The sequence below is a fragment of the Salvia hispanica genome, chromosome 4 (assembly GCF_029641045.1).
Source record: "Salvia hispanica isolate PSC_SH4W2 chromosome 4, Shi_PSC_v1, whole genome shotgun sequence".
NCBI classification, from domain to species: Eukaryota; Viridiplantae; Streptophyta; class Magnoliopsida; order Lamiales; family Lamiaceae; genus Salvia; species Salvia hispanica.
In genome coordinates this window covers 29,484,304-29,502,207 of record NC_142695.1, presented here as the reverse complement: position 1 = coordinate 29,502,207, position 17,904 = coordinate 29,484,304, and positions in this window count along the sequence as shown.

The window sequence follows — 17,904 nt, the reverse complement described above, 5'->3', positions numbered from 1 at the left end:
TTTCTTTAATGTTTATCCCATCAATGATAAGATTTTAATGAGTACAACTCATCACATAATCAAACATGTCTTAGAAAGACTTCGATTCCTTCTTACATAACTATCCCATTCATTGGATGAATGCTTGGATTCGTCAATAGAGGTTAGACTCCCGCTACTGATCATAACCCTTTGCTTGTCTCCTTATGGTGTAAACCATTAAGACTTGCTAGTCTTTCTATGTTGCACTTCTATAAGTATTCTGAATCTCTTGAAAAATCAAATGACTCTAACTCATAGTGCATCAAATAGACTTTCTCAACTCTCAAGCCATTTAACGAAATATTAAAATCTTGATAGTCTAGATCAGTTCGAACAATTTCTAAGTATTTTCTTGGCCTAAGAGCCATAAATACTTTATCATTCAATGAATAAGAAGTTGATGAGTTGTTGAATACTCAATCTTGTCGCACTTATATTATTTTAATACTATGATGCCTTAAGCATCAACTATAAAACAATAGTTGAACATTAATAGCTCCCACTGCAACAAAAACCTAACTGGATCAAGATCTCTTACTTAGAAGTTGCATTGTCATGTAAGTCATTGTCCTTCTATAAAATAGGTCAATCCAACTCACAAAGCATCTTTTCTCGCTTTAAACAAACTTCGATGACAATCCAGGCTCTCCCATTTCCATATCCAGTCTTTTGTTCAACTGAACTAGGACTTAAGAAAAAATGCAGCCTTTATGAATTCATCATCTATCATGTTACTTTCCTCTAATAGTAACACAACGACTATTTTTCTGAAGATTTTCTACCTTTCAGTTAAACCTTCTTATAGTCATTTCTTGTTACTTTAGGCGATGACTTGTGTCAGAAACTATTTGAGTGATCAAAAGATCCTCAAAACATTCTGTCACTCTAGGATATTCCAATCGAATCATCTTGACAGATTCTATTTGAGTGATCATCACTGCGTCACCGCTGCTGCTTCGTCGTCGCAACTGCGATGGCACCTTCGCAGCGGCTGCTGCGTCGTTGACGCTTCGCTGGCGCCGGCGCTGCCCCGAACACCACTGCTCCGCGTGGACACGCGAGGAGCTGCCCTCCGGTCGCCGCTGTTGTCGGGGATGACTCGAAATTGCCTCCGAATTGAATCGATTTTGCAAACATGGGTAGTCATCAACTAATTGATTCAACAACAAAATAATTGGAGCAATCATTACACGTAATGATGATGTTATTTTGACTACATGTATTGGCTAATTAAATTCCACATGTCACGGCTTTTCAATTCTTCGTTCATACGTTATATTCATTAATTCGAAAATTAACAACCACGCAACGCAACGAAGAAAAACATGCATTCAAGCAATTCACATAACATGAAATTAATCCACATAATCAGAGCCAAAAATTGGCTCTGATACCAATTGCTGGGGTTTGGTGCCCCTTGCACAGCGGAAGACTTGTACAAAACAAATAAATCAGATAAGGATCTATTTGACCGATTATGAGATTAATCAATTCACATGCTAAACGGATAATTGCATGCTAGAACGCAAACAATTCATGCTCAAAGAAAATATATCCTAAAACAGGTATTCTACGGTTTAGGGTTACCGATTTGATTCTCCAAAGAATCGTTGATTGCTCGCGCCTTCTCCACATGATGATCTTCAATACTAGACCACGGATCTTCTCTCTGGTTCCCGAACTGTATCTCGATATCAGGGTGGGATGATCTTATCAAAATACTAGGACTCGAATAAAGAAGTCAGAAGAAATCCTTTTGGGAAAAGGAGTGGAATTCGAAAATTCCTACAGCTGGGGAAGCTGAAATTTTCGAAAATTACAAATATGAAAATTGTGATTATTATGTCTCCTTTATTCTCCTATTAATATTAAGTTCCTTTTGGGCCCAGACAGGGATCTATGGAAGGTTTTGGATATGGGTTCGCCCAATTAGCTTTTTACTAATTAAATTGAACCCACAATTTAATACAAGCTTATATTGGAATATTACGAGCAGCCACTACAGAAGTAATATTGAACTCTCCCCATCCAAATCCGAAATTACATGTAATCCGGGTTTCCACTTTGTTTATTATTTATTTTCCGCGCTTAAGATATGAATGTCCATTAATTAATCAATGTCTGCTATGGACTTAATTAATTAATATCTTATTAATTCCAAGAGTGGACTTAGCAAGAATCATTTATTTATTATTCATAGAGTAATAAAACTCCAACTGGCCAGTTTTCCGAATAACAAAACCTTGTTCGAGCTCCTCTTGAGGACATTATCAAACGAGACTCACCTCGCGCACGTTTCAACATAATAGCAATCCTAGCACCGCTGGATATTAATCACCACTACCCAATATATCAGGATTATTGGGTTGCGAAAAACCCGCACCATTTGATAAGTCAAAGTAGTGCATAATCAATACCGTATGCTCAATGCTAACGTATGTAGATTAAGAAATAGTATTTTATCAAGACCTAGTCTTTCAGTAGATAGCATAAAGACACGTCTTGCTGTTAGATCCATTCAGTGCTATACCACACCAACGTCATCTTATTTCAGAAAGGCTTAGAAATAATCGGACTGACATTGCAACCTTTCACGATAGGTAGTCTAAGCCTATCTGGGTTGTGAAATTCTTCTTTTTCTTTTGCAAAGCATTGCATAGAACCGACTGTGTTACCTTAAAGTGGACGACGCCCACAACCAGTCTACTAAGCAAAAGACTTAGACTTTGTTTGCTTCTTATGCATTTAAATGTTTGTAAAACATCTTATAAATGCACAAGCAAACACAATGTAATAATAATAGTGATTCTATTCGTGCGAGACTGCTCGAATAATACTGAATCGGGTTAAAAGTGGATTGTAGAGTTTTATGTATACAAGCAAGATTCTATTCGAGTGAAACTTGCTCGAAACATGCTTTTCAGTATACCAAACCTAACATAACTGTGCTAGGGTATTGTAGTTTGGAACTTGTATAACCATAACTGTGAACGCACATCCCTGGGATTCCCTTATCTCTATCGATTATCTCCGTGTTTTATTTGTATTTAGTTGTTATATGCTTTTTATTGTTTTTAGTTTTCAAAAGTTTTCCAAAAACCTACTGCTTTTCCAGATAGTAATTGAGTCTTAGTAGAGGATAGACACTTTGTGTTTGTCTTCCCCATATTCGATATACGGTACTGACCTTTGGCTATACTATATATACTCTGTATAGTTGCAGGTTTATTTAGTGCTATAAAATAGTGCATCACCGATGCTCCGTCGTCGAGCACGGCAAGGAAAGGTGGTGGCGCTAGATTTCTATATGCAGTTGTGATTGATCTGCTGCTGAAGCGATGGATCACAGGCGGTGGAGGCGACCTGCGTTTGGGGGTGGAACTGTCAGCTGCAATGAGGTTGAGGAGTTAGGTTTGGTAAAAGGTGGGACTGGAGGTGGGCTCGATGCTGTAGGAGGCGTGAAAGGTGCACAATGAGGTGGTGGGGGAGACAAGCATCGGTGAGAGCTGCTTTGTGACATTGGGGATGAAAACCCACTCCATCCAGTTTACCAAAATTTGCAGAATTCTGAAAATTCTAGTTTTTTTTTATGGGGGTGTTTTTTTTATGGGGGTTGTAAATTAAAATATTCCAAATAAGACATATTAGAAAGTTGAAACAAAATCCGCAGATTTGACAAGTCACTTCATGTAGTGTAGACTAATTTGCCCTTCAAGCCATTTGGGCATTTTGGTCTGAAAAATGGCTAAAATTACCTGATTTGTGATTTTATGAAATGTTAGACCCGTATGGTGCTATTTTTTTTTGTTAGGGGTCAATGTTGCAACAACCGCATATGTTAGGGGTATTTAATGCAGTTCACTCTTTCTTTATTAGGATTTTTTATTTACAGACTTTATAATTTTAATAGTATGATTGTTTTTATAATTAAAGTTCGGTATATGTATTTTATTTTTAACTATCTCGTTTAGTTACAAGTAATTTAAATATTTAAATTTATAACTTTTAATATTAATAAATAATCACAATCAAAATTAAATTTAGCTACAAGTCATTTGATAATTAAATTTCACATTCCCATAGTGTCTCCCGTTTCATAACTTCACCACATTTTCCAAAAGCTATGGTATTTACTTCACATTTCCCATAGGAGTTGCTTCGTAGCAGCCAAGTAATCACAATCATGCTTCACGTTTCACAATAATTATGCATTTCCGATCATATAGAATTATATCTATCCAAACTCATAGCAGTTCAACATATATTCGCAGAAATTCTCTTTCGTGTACAAATACAAATTTTTGTGCATAACAATATTCATTATATTCGACATAGTCGCATTAAGCACTTTCACATTCATGTATATTCATCATTTCATGCTCCTAGCTAAATCTCAAAACGTCACATTAACTTCCATTTCATTGCAATTCCCGACATTTCCTGATTCAAATCAATATTCATCAAGGTACTTGTTACCTCATTCTTCGTGGTTGAGCGGGGACGAGTCGTGGTGTTGAGCCTTCAATGATTATCACTTAGTCAATTTACACATGCTTAGACTTTTAACTCATTAAGACTCTTGGGTCCAGCGGAAAGAACTGAGGCTCTGATACCAAACTGTCAACACCGCCCTTTTAGGGTATAATAAATGCGACGATCGCGACCTAGGCGGACTTAAATGTAACAAGGTCGTAAGCTAGGGTTTCATTAAAAGGGGTTTGACCAAAGTAATTAATGAACAATTACAACAATAAGGCAACGACTTAAAAATGAAATCCAATGAAGAATAGATATCACAATTTATGCTCAAAACGACCAGGGTTTAATATAATCCAAAATGTACCATGTCTCAATATTCTAAACAAAATGGAAAAAGTTCAAACTCAATAAAACGATTAGAAGTTCATGTTTCAGCAGAAGCATCCAGAGAAAAGTGAAGTTATGTATGAAGACACAACTCCACTCGATGTTTCAAATGATCATATTATTATTCAATTAATTTGCTCAACACCGCCAACAGCTCGTCGCCGCTCAACTTGCACATAGGGAAAACACATGCAGGGCTGAGTACTTTAAACATAGTCAGTGGACTCATGCCAAAACATTTTAATAGATATGCCATCCTTACCATAGTGAACTCGAGTTTGCATTTATAAAAGAATATCATCGAGTATCACAAAATAATTTCATAGACTGGCCAGTCAAACAATTTCCCCCATTTTCTCAACAATTCACAATTCACATCAATTCCATAGTGCGACGAAAGTGTGGCCACACTATTCGCCCACGAGACCGGCCGACTAGCAAGGACGGCTCCCGATCCCAACTGTATACACTAGCCTGATAGGGTTTGCGGCCCTACTCAGACCCGAATTCGTTTATATAGCCCTATAGCCTAATTGAGCGAACTCACAAACTAGGCATAGCCACACAACATCATCAAAAAAATCATAGGCATGGCATAACGTTTTAAACCACCCTTATAACATCATAATCATAGTTTTCGTAATAAAAGAGTTTAGTAAATAAAGCCCACCTCGACTCCTTAGATCTGAAGTACGCTCTTCCCCTTACTATCACACCGAGAGCGCGAGTTATCACCTTTAAATTATGTGTATCACAAGTAAGTCTCAATCATCTATTCAAAATCATGCATGTTCCGATCGTTTCCCTTTTTCCCATCGATTAGTTTTATATTATCATTCAAAAATCAAGACATGCTCATCATATCAATTTTATTCGCACCACAACTCCAGATCTATCGTCAAAACATGTCACGCATGAGTGTCCTTCAACACATCTCACACGCACAAACACACACGCATACCGATGCGCACACACACACGCACATCACTTCATATTCATCAACTGTTTCCCCTTTTCACTTAATCTATATGCATGAGGATTCAAGAACACCGATTAATCGGCTAGATGAGAAAAGATAGATCAAAATACCTCTTCTTGAATAATACGATCGGTAGAAACAAAGTAAAATCTTGATTCTTCAATAATTCTTGAGGCTTCAACTGGAATTCTTCTCAAAAGATGAAGAACTCTTGGAGAAAAATAGAAGAAAAATTGAGAGAGAGTGGGAGAGTGAGAGGCATGAATTTTGATTCTAGGTTTAGGGTTTCACTTTTATTTATTGAGTGCAAAATATAATATCTTTAATTAAATAAATTAAAGATTTGAGAAGATTTGGAGGAGTGTAGTTGGCGTGATTTTTGGGGAGAAATAAGGAGGAATAAAAATCTAGGCTATTTAATTAGCCTATGATTTAATTTGGTATTTTACGGAGTAGAATAAAATATCACGGAGTAGAATAAAAATAATAATTCTCCCAAATAAAATATGGGATAGGAGATTTTTTTAGCTCCTCCCACAAGGAATTTAATTAAATTCCTAATTAAAATAGGATATGACAAGATCTCTTTAGATATGGTAAGATATGCTAGAATATTTATATTTATTCATGGAAGAGAATAAATAAGGGATCAAATAATATAATAAAATAAGTTCTTCTCCCATAAATAGGAGATTTTCGAAATCTCTAAGGTGTAAGGCATAGGGGTCGGATTTCTCATGGAGAAAATAAGAAATAATTGGACTTTGGATTTAATTTGGATAATTATCCCAAGCAAATAATTAAATCCAAGAAAAATAGGATTCCTCTACAATAAATCATGGTGGTCGAAAATTCCAAATAAAATGTGTATGATATTTATAAAAATCCTATTTATCCCACTCATCCCTTAGGAAATAATTCGCCACAATATATATATATATATATATATATATATATATATATATATATTACCCCGCATCAAATATTCATACAGTGACGTCACAAATTTCAACCATTTTCACTTTCACCTCATATTCTCAACACATTGACCTTTCAACGGCCACGTCATATACTCCACATCTTTGACTATTCAACAACCACGTCATATGCTCAACATATTTGACTATTCACATAAATCTCAACTCCAAGTGGCAATTAGGTCATAAAGAAATCATGCAATTAATTCACTCGATCATTTAATCCACATTCTTCATAGAAAAGCATTTAGTGCAAAATTTTTATTAGGGTTAGAAAAGTGGGGCGTTACACTCCTTCCATCCCTAATAGTTCGTCACCATTTGACCCGATACGAGTTTTAAGAAATGTAATAGAAAGTGAGTTGTAAAAGTTAGTCGCATGTGAATCCTACTATTATATATTGGTTTTATAATAAAATGTGAGTGAGAATGATTTAGTGGAATGTGAGGTCCACTACCAAAAATGATAAAAGTAAAATGTGACAAATTTTTAGGGACGGACCAAAATGAAAATAAGTGACAAATTTTCAGGGACGGAGGGAGTACTAATTCAAGTGATGTGGGATGAATGGGGTATAATGTTATATTGGCATGGAGTACAAAAATTCACTAAGTCAAAATCCTAGTCGGAACATCCCTTTTTAATATTTTTGGATATAATAATAATTTCTAAAAAATAAACATTAAAAAAGGAAAATCGTAATGTATGCCTTCCACGCAGCACAACACAACTCGGACCAAAAACAAAGAGCGATAGTCACCCTACGACGTCGTTTCATCACCAGAATTGGTTCTCTCATTTCCACAACTGCTCATAAACTCATAAACTCTAATTTTGCTGCAATCTGTTTTGAAAGTCGACACATTAAGTTGTCGTGGTTCTCGGTGGCATCTGCTGTTTTTGATCAATGAGAATTTAGGTGGAATTTTGAGAAGCTCGACGAATCGGAGTTGTATTTCGAGCAATGGAGTCGTTGGTGGAGCTCTGCGATTTAATCGCGTAGAATCCGACGCAATTTGGTAATAAGACCGCACTCTTTAATGATCCAAAACTGGGCAAAGTATCAGGATCGGGCGATGACCACGCCATGGCCGATGTTTCTGCAAGCTCTAGAAGGTTAATTTGGAGATCAACTACTTGGAGATCCAATGACTGAACTCCGTGCTCTCAAACAAACAAGTTCGTTTGCTGATTACGACGATCGTTTCTATTTGTTGCTTGGTCATGTCTCCCTATCTGAATCCTATGCTATTAGTCATTTCATTAATAGATTGAAGCCGTTTGTGCCAAAGGCTGTGCGAATGTTCATGCCACAAACATTGGTACATGCTTATGCTTCAGCTAGACTTCAGGATTTATCTACTTCTAGGGAAGGAATTCCCCAAAGTTCTAAACGATTTAATAGCACTGACTCTAGATCTGTGCCGAATGCTACACCATTACTTCCTACGCCTACTATGCGTGCTATTAAAACTAGGCGGTTACTAAAAGATGAAGAAATGGCTGATAAAAGAGCTCGTGGATTATGCTATGGTTGTGATGAAAAATTTGAGAGAGGTCATCGTTGTGTTAGGAAACAATTGTACCTGCTGGAAATAGATGATGGAGTGAGAGATTTAACTGTTCATGATGAGATTCAAGATGAGGAAGTTGTAGAGGATGAAAATCCCCTGATTTCGATTCATGCGATAAACGACTCTTCCTCAAGAGGTTTTCGCACTATGTGAGTCACTGAGAGAGTTGGTAAGAAGGCTGTGCACATCCTTATTGATTCGGGTAGTACTCACAATTTTTTAGATTTGAACTTGGCTAAGAAACTGAGGCTTCGTCTCACTCCAGTAAATCCAGTTATGGTTGATGTTGCGGATGGAAATCTGTTGGAATGTAACTCTATGTGTAAGGGAATGCGTTGGTTGTTGAGAGGTACCCCATTCATAACTGATGTTCTTTTACTTCCTTTAGCTACTGTGATATGGTGTTAGGTATACAATGGCTAGAAACATTGGGAGTCATCCATTGGGACTTTAAGAACTTGATAATGGACTTCACCTTAAATGGTAGAAGACATCTAGTAAGAGGGGGCCATAATGAGTAGAAGGTTCATATGGTTGCAGAAAAAGAAATGAATAAGCTCCTCACTCACAATGATGGGATACAACTATGCTGCACTAAAGTGAATGAAGAAGGGAATTCTGCCTTATTTTCTGTGGAGAATTCTGATGACTGATGACTCTGAGCTTCAACTTCCTTCAAGCATCAAGTTATTTCTGGAAGAACAGAAGGTTGTCTTTACAGAGCCTACTTCTCTGCCTCCCTTGAGATCTCATAGTCATAAAATTACTTTGATATCGGATGCTTCACCAGTAAACTCTAGACTCTACAGACACTCTGCTATCTAGAAAAATATCATTGAAAAACAGGTGTCCGACTTACTTAAGCAGGGGTTTATTCAGCCAAGTTTGAGCCTGTTTCCTTCCCCGGTGGTCTTAATAAAGAAAAAGGATGGGACGTGGAGAATGAGTGTGGATTATAGACAATTGAATAAGGTCACTATCAAGGATAAATATCCCATCCCTCTAATTGATGAACTCCTTGAAGAGTTGAAAGGAGCTACTGTTTTCTCTAAGATCGACTTGAGAGCAGGTTATCATGAGATAAGAATGGAGGCAGGGGACATTCCCAAGATTGCTTTTCGCACTCATGATGGCCATTATGAGTTCGCGGTGATGCCTTTTGCGCTCACCGATGCACCAGCCACATTTCAAAGTCTAATGAATGATGTGTTTAGGCCCTTCTTGAGGAAGTTTGTGCTGGTCTTTTTTGATGATATATTAGTGCAGTAGTATGGATTTAGCTTCCCATTTGGATCACCTAAAGTTGGTTTTACCAGAAACTCCATGAGTACACTCTATTTTCTAAAGAGACTAAATGTGAGTTTGGAAAAAGCAAGGTTGAGTACCTAGGCCACATAATTTTTGCAGAGGGTAATTCAACTGATCCTAAGAAACTTCAAGCTATGAAGGATTGGCCTACTCCAACTGATGTTTCTAAACTCAGGGGATTCCTTGGCCCTACTACTGAAAATTCATAAAAGATTATGGAATTATATGTAGGCCTTTAACTGATCTACTCATGAAGGATGCTTTCTGTTGGGAGGCAGGAGCTGATGCAGCCTTTATAGCATTGAAGGAGGCTATGTTCTCTCCACCGGTGTTAGCTTTACCAGATTTTTCATTACCTTTTGTGGTGGAGACCGATGCATCAAGTTATGGAATAGGTACTGTTTTGATGCAAAACAACCATCATATTGCTTTTATTAGCAAGACACTTTCCCCAAAGAATAGAGGCTTGTAAGTTTATGATAAAGAATTGTTGGCTATTGTATTTGATGTCACACATTGGAGCCATTATCTGAGTACTCGAACTTTTTAGGTCAGAACAGATCACAAGACACTAAGTCATCTGCTGAAATAGAAGCTTTCAACCCCTAGTCAGCTGAGTTGGCTGTCAAAACCAATGGCTTTTGATTTTGAGAACGTGGTTGTTGATGCACTCTCCCGTGTGCATTCTCTGATATTTTTTGTATGGCCTTAACAACAGTCTGACATTTATCCCCTGATCCAGGCTACATGGGGATCTGATCCATAGTTGAAGGATGTGATCAATGAGCTACAACAGAATCCTGAAGCTCCATCTAAATTTTCTTGGATTGGCAATCAGTTGAGGAGGAAAGGAAGGCTAGTAGTGGATAATAATCATGATTTGAGGCTTAAAGTAATCCAACTATTCCATAATTAGAGTGCATGGGGCCACTCTGGAGTTTTGGCTACTTACAAAATGCTATCTTCCTTATTACTGGGTCAATATGGAGAAGCAAATCTGGAAATTTATTCGAGAATGTGACATATTCCAACACTACAAATATAATAACATTGCTTCCCCGGGACTCTTACAACCTTTGCCTATTCCTGAAGAGGATTGGTCTCAAGTTAGCTTGGATTATATTGAAGGTCTTCCTCTCTCTCATGGGAATTCTACTATCTTGGTTGTTGTGGATCGTCTCACTAGGTATTCTCACTTTATGTCCCTTACACACCCTTATTCAGTAGCCCTCACAGTGGCTCAAGATTTTTTGGACCATGTCTTTAAGTTGCACGGGTTGCCAAGTATTCTTATCAGTGATCACAATAAGGTATTTTTAAGAAACTTTTGGTCAGATTTCTCCAAGCTTCAAGGTGTGGAATTGCACATGTCAACAACCTATCATCCACAATCGGATGGGCTAATGCACTTATTATTAGCACTAAATAAACCTGCAAGTATACTGAGTATATATAGTATAGCTAAAGGTCAGTACCAGATATCGAACACGAGGAATAGAATAACAAATTGTCTACCTTCTACTAAGCTTCTTTCACTATTTGGATAAACAAAGATTTTGAAAACTTTTGAAAACGAGAATGATTTGAAAGCAATAAAACAACTGATTGCAACAAATTAAAGAGGTAAAATATAAGAGATAAGAGAATTCCAGGGATGTGCGTTCACAGTTATGGTTTTACAAGTTCCAACTACAATATCCTAGCACAATTTATACTTCGATAGAATGAGTCACATAAATTATACCCATGCGGTACAAGCGTAGATTACTAACACTAGGGCTGTCAATCCTAGATTTATAACTCCTAAAAGCTCCTAAGACCCTTGAAAAGTCTCCACTCTCAATTAACAGTGTTGTTTTAAAGGAAGCTAATTGTAATGTCTATTAAGTGGATCTAACTTGCCAACCTCCTCTCACGAGTATGTAGCAAGTTATATTAAATCTTCATTGAATGTGTCACTCAAGCATGAAATATTTTGGAACAACTTAAGGAAGAAACAAAGTAAAAACAAAAACAGATATTAAATAGCAAAAGGAATTGTATAACCAAATTTGTTACTAACACATGATAGAATAAGCTAAAAACATAGAATGAAGGGCAAAAAAAGTGAACATAAGAACTAAAGTAATAAAACCCAATGGTTGAATCCTTGTAGCCTTGACTTCTCTCGATTCCGTCTTCAACCTCTTGCACAATGAAGAACTCTCTCAATTTTATGCTCTAGAATTATGAGGCAAAAAGAAGATCTACATGAAGAGGTTTGAGGGGATATTTAGAGGGTAATTTTCGAGTCCTATTAGAGTAAGGCAAGAATGGCTAAGTTGGTAAATCTTGGGGAGAAAGTAGGTCAAATCTGTGCGCCGCGTTTTCGCAGCTGACCGCTGCAACCCTGCCAGCGGTCGCTGCGCATTGTCTGTAGTCTTTGCCCTTTTGGATAGCGGTCGCTACACTATGTTGTAGTGGTCGCTACAAATATTTCAATAGCTTCGGGAGCTCCTCGAGCGGTTGCTGCTCGCTCCCCAGCGGTTACTATGCGTCTTCTGATTTTCAGCACAACTTTCTCTGGAGCGGACCGCTATAGGTCCAGCGGTCGCTACGCATGTTGTAGCGGACCGCTGGACGTCATAATCGCTCCGGATTCCAACTTCGACTTTTTCCTGTCTTTTTAGGCTCAAATATGCACATTCTCACAAAACACGTCAAAATACCAAAATGGAGAAAATATACAAAATATGGACATGAATTATGATTTAGACATTAAAAACAGACCAAATAAAGACCTTGAAACATTGCAAAATCCGATCTTATCATGGGCAAACAGAGGTGGTTAAGCGTTGCCTTGAAACTTACCACTGCTGCCAAATAATTGGAGTAAATGGCTCAGTTTGGCCGAGTTCTGGTACAACACTTCTTTCCATTCGGCTATCGACACCACCCCTTTCGAGGAACTATAAGGTCTCTCAAATACGTCAACTCATTCTCTCAAATTGAATTTTATGTACGTTATTTGGTGCCTTTATTGATATTTTAAATGACAAGTACTAAGTACTTATTTGTTATAAGTAAAATTTTGTGTTCGGGTTGTGAGCTCTGTGAAATGGCTTGAAGATGAGTTGGAACTTGATGCTCTGGAAATGAGAAAGCTGCTAGGACTCAAAGAAGTGCTCTTGCTGCTGCTTTAGGAGGTTTCTGCAATGAGTACAATCTCAGGTCAGTCAATAGTACATTCTATTATTAAAGTTAAGTAAGTCACCCTTCAGTTATTTAAGAGGTGGCTCCAATCCTAAAAATATGGATACCATATATGTGACTTATGCAGGTGTCAAAGTTGTTAGAGTTTGTATACTAGAAATCACGTTTCGAGTGATTGAATACTGTAAAACTCTTATTTTATTTTCCAATAAATAAAACAGATTATTTTTGTCATAATGTTGTTATGTTTTACATTTAATGGATGTTAATGCATGTTTAAATGTATAAGTTAACTTAACAAAGTTTAAGTCTTTGTTTTAGTAGACCGGTTGTGGGCGTCGTCCACTTTAAGGTAATACGGCAGTTCTAAACAAAGAAAAAGATGAATTTCACAACCTAGATGGAATTTGACTATCCATCGAGAAAGGTTGCAATGTCAGTCTGCATATTTCTAAGCCTTACTGAAATAAGATGACATTGGTGTGGTATAGCACTGAACGGATCTAACAGCAAGACTTGCCTTAGGCTATCTACTGAAAGGCGAGGTCTTGATAAATATTTATTTCTTAATCAATGTAGGTTAGCATTGAGCATACGGTATTGATTATGCACTGCTTTGACTTATCAAATGGTGCGGGTTTTTCGTAACCCAATTATCCTGATATATTGGGTAGTGGTGATCGATATCTAGCGGTGCTAGGATTGCTATTATATTGAATCGTGCGCGAGCTGAGTCTCGTTTGATAATGTCCTCAAGAGGAGCGCGAAACAAGGTTTTATTATTCGGAACCTAGCTAGTTGGAGTTTGATTACTCTATGAATAATAAATAAGCGTTTCACGCTAAGTCCACTCTTGGAATTAATAAGAAGTTAATTAATTAAGTCAATAGCAGACATTAATTAATTAATGGATATTTTAATCTTAAGCACAGGAAATGAAAGTTAAACGGAAACCCGGATTACTTGTAATTTCGGATTTGGATGGGGAGAGTTCAATATTACTTCTGTAGTGGCTGCTCGTAATATTCCAATTATAACTTATATTAAATTGTGGGTTCAATTTAATTAGTAAAAAGTAAATTGGATGAGCCCATATCCAAAACCTTCCATAGATCCCTGTCTGGGCCCAAAAGGAACTTAATATAAATAGGAGAATAAAGGATACAGAAAACACAATTTTCATTATTGTAATTTTCGAAAATTCCCCTTCCAAGCTGAGGAGATTTTTGAATTCCTCTCCTATTCCAAAAAGGATTTCTTCTGTCTTCTTTATTTAAGTCCTAGTATTCTAGTAAGATCAGCCCACACTGATATTGGGATACAGTTTGAGAACCAGAGAGAAGATTTGTGGTCTAGTACTCAAAGCATCACGTGGAGAAGAAGCTAGCCATCTTCAATTCTTTGGAGAATTAATTAGGTATTTTTCTGCTCCGTAGAAAAGCATGTTTTAGGTTTCAATATTTTTAAAGCATGATTGATTCAAGTTGTGAGCATGATACATGTGATAATTACACGAATAGGTTTTGTCTAAATAATCTGCTAAATAGATCTGATTATTATGTGATTGATTTATTGTTTTAAATGCGCACCGCTTCCGCTGCCAGTTCCAACAAAAGTAACCTATCTTCTAGCAGTAATACGATTTAGCATCAGTGGAGGTATTCTGAATGGATGCCCAAATTCAATACCTAAGAAGTCCTAATCTTATGCAGGCTGTATCTCAAAGTTTGACTGCTATTGTTCAGCGGGCATTTGAAACCGCAATAACATGGCTTGTATTTGGATAACCGCTTGCATAACTTGTTCTCATTTTGTTGGAGACCTTTACAAAGACTAGTGTTTTAGTATTTAATTATGTATCGGTATGCTTTTTCTTTATTCTATTATCTACTGGGAGATTTCTTTGCAATTTGCTACAGGAGGATAGAGCATCTGTGACTGGGCCTGAAGCTGAGATTAGAGAGTCTACTCTCTCGGTCCATGCCTGTACAGGATATATGTAACACCCCATTTTTTCGAATCCTAATTTTCGAGACATAAAATTTTTGCATTAAATGCTTCTAATGCTATGAAGTATGTGGATTAAATGATGAGTGATTTATTGCATGATTCTTTGTGACCTAATTGCGATATGGAGTTGAGTTTGAGTTGAATAGTCAATATGTTGTGAAGATGGAGCGGAATTAAAAATGGTGGATTTTGTGACGTAATTATGTGAATATTTTGATGCGGCGCGAAATAAAATTGTGGTGAATTATTCCTAAGGGATGAGTGAGATTAAATAGGAGCATCATTATTTAATTGGAATTTTGGACCAATTCTATTTATTGGAGAGGAATTCTATTTTTCTTAGATTTAATTATTGCTTGGGATAATTATCCAAATTAAATCCAAAGTACGATTATTCCTTATTTTCTCCATAGAATTTTCGACCCCTATGCTTATTTCAAGGAGATTTTCCAAAATCTCCTATTTATGGGAGAAGGAATTATTTTATTATATTATTTGATCCCTTATTTAATCTCTTCCATGAATAAATATAAATATTCTAGCATATCTTCCCATATCTAAGGAGATCTTGCCATATCCTATTTAAATTAGGAAATTAATTAAATTCCTTGTGGGAGAGGAATAAAAACCGCCACTTTTCCTATTTAATTGGGGAGATTATTATTTTTATTCTGCTCCGTGATATTTTATTCTACTCCGTGAAATATCTAAATTAAATCATAGGCTAATAAAATAGCCTAAGAATTCGAAATCCCCTTATTTCTCACCAATACTAACGCCAATCCCTCCCCCATATCTTTCCAAATCTTTATTTATTTAATTATGGGAATATATTCTTGAACTCTACAAATAAGAGTGAAACCCTAAACTTAAATCAAAGAAAAACCGCCCCCCACTCCCCCAACTCACGCCTCCCCTCTCTCCCACTCTCTCTCAATTTTTCTTCTACTTTTCTCCAATATTTCTTCATCTTTTGAGAAGAATTGAAGTTGAAACTCAAGAATCTTTGAAGAATCAAGGCTATTACTTTGTTTCTAACGTTCGTTCTATCAAGAAAAGGTATTTTTATATTAATCTTTCTTCATCTAATATGGTGTGTGTATGATAGTTAAATAATATGGTGTGATAAACATGATCTTGATTAATTAGTAATGATAAGATAAATCGTTGGGAAGAGGGAAAAGTAATGAGACATGCATGAGTAAGAGTAGTATTGAACCTAATTTGTGATATGTGCCTATGTGATTAAAAGGTGAAACTTTGGTTACGAAGCCGGATAACGGAAAAGCGAAACTACTTGAAAACAAAGCAATCGAGGTGGGCTTTACTCTTAAAACTCTCTTTTATTTTGTCAAAATGTTATTCGGTGTTATAAGGGTGGTTTAACTGTTATGCCATGCCTATGTTTGTTTTAATGTGATTGTTGGATATGCTTATACGAATTCGGGTCTGAGTATGGGCCGCAAGCCCTACCAGGCTGTGTACACAATGGGATCGAGAGCCGTCCTTGCTAGTCGGCCGGTCTCGTGGGCGAAAAGTGTGGCCACACTTTCGTCGCACCATGGAATGATTGTTAATTTGATGAGAAAATGGGAGGTTATTTTGACTGGCCAGTCTATGAAAATATATTTTGTGATACTCGTGATATTCCTTTTTACAACTGCTTAAAACTCGAGTACACTTGGTAAGGGTGGCATAACTTATAAAATGTTTTGGCAACGAGCTCACTGAGTATTTCAAAATACTCAGCCCTGCATGTGTTTTCCTTATGTGCAGGTTGAATGACGACGAGTGGTGGCGGGTGTTGAGCAGATTAATGAATTAAAAAGGATATGTTGAACTTCAAGCGTAGTTGTGTCTTCATACATAGCTATATTTTCTTTGTCGTTTTCCGCTGAATTTTTGATATACTTTAGAATGTCTTTTTGGAATATCTGCATCTTGCCTTCGGTTTGAAGCCTTAGTCATTTCTTGTGATTTCGTCTGGGATAATGAGCCGTGCTTACTAGATATTTTGATTGCCATTTATGATTTTTTTCTTCCTTTAATCTTCTAGGTTAAGTTGTTGCTTTTAATACTCTGATATCTCTACCAATTCTTTTGGTCAATACTCTTTAAATGAAACCCTAGCCTATGTTTACTTCTTTGGAGTCGGTTTTGGGTAGCAGCCGCCGCATTTATTGTACCCTAGGAGGGCGGGCTGTTACAGTTGGTATCAGAGCCTCAGTTCTTTCCGCTCTGGACCCAGGAGTCTTTTTCAAACTTTAGGTTGTCTTTATAATCTTTTGTATAAATGAACCAAATGTGGAAGGCTCAACACCGCAGCTCGTCTCGTTCAACCGCAAAGAAATAGGTACTAGATATTTTGTGACTTGTGCTTGAAACTTGATGCTTTTGGAAATATTGTGAATGAGAAGTGACGCTTTCTGAATAATGATTTGTTGAATATGAGAACTTGTGAAAAGCATGCTCTATGTGCTAGAAATATTATGAATGCGAAGCGATGCTTCTTAAATGATTTGCTGAATGACACATGAGAACTTGTGAAAATTTGTGAAATGCGAATGTGATCACGTGAGATTATGTTGAAATGTTGCTATGCTTAGATTTGGACTTTTGGACCTAGCATGTTTAGCTACGATCACAGCGCTTGTACCAACAGTAGAAATGTGAGAGAACTAGTATAAGGCCGTTAGTGTATGTGGAGATTCGACGAAACGCGACTAGAGAACGCACGAATAGTCGTCTTAGGAACGAGAACCTTGGACGTGACGTTTTGAACCACCATCTTTTGACTCTTATACACTTTCGCAGCACCATTTGAGATCACGCACTATCTATTCTTTTCCACCTTTGTGATGGTGCTGACTTGTTCCTTTTCTCCTTTTGTAGATGGTCCAACCCTATCACGCCCTTATGCGTCGCCGTTACGCTAAGAATAGGAACTTTCCGGTGGAGCGTTATAGAGAGCTAGAA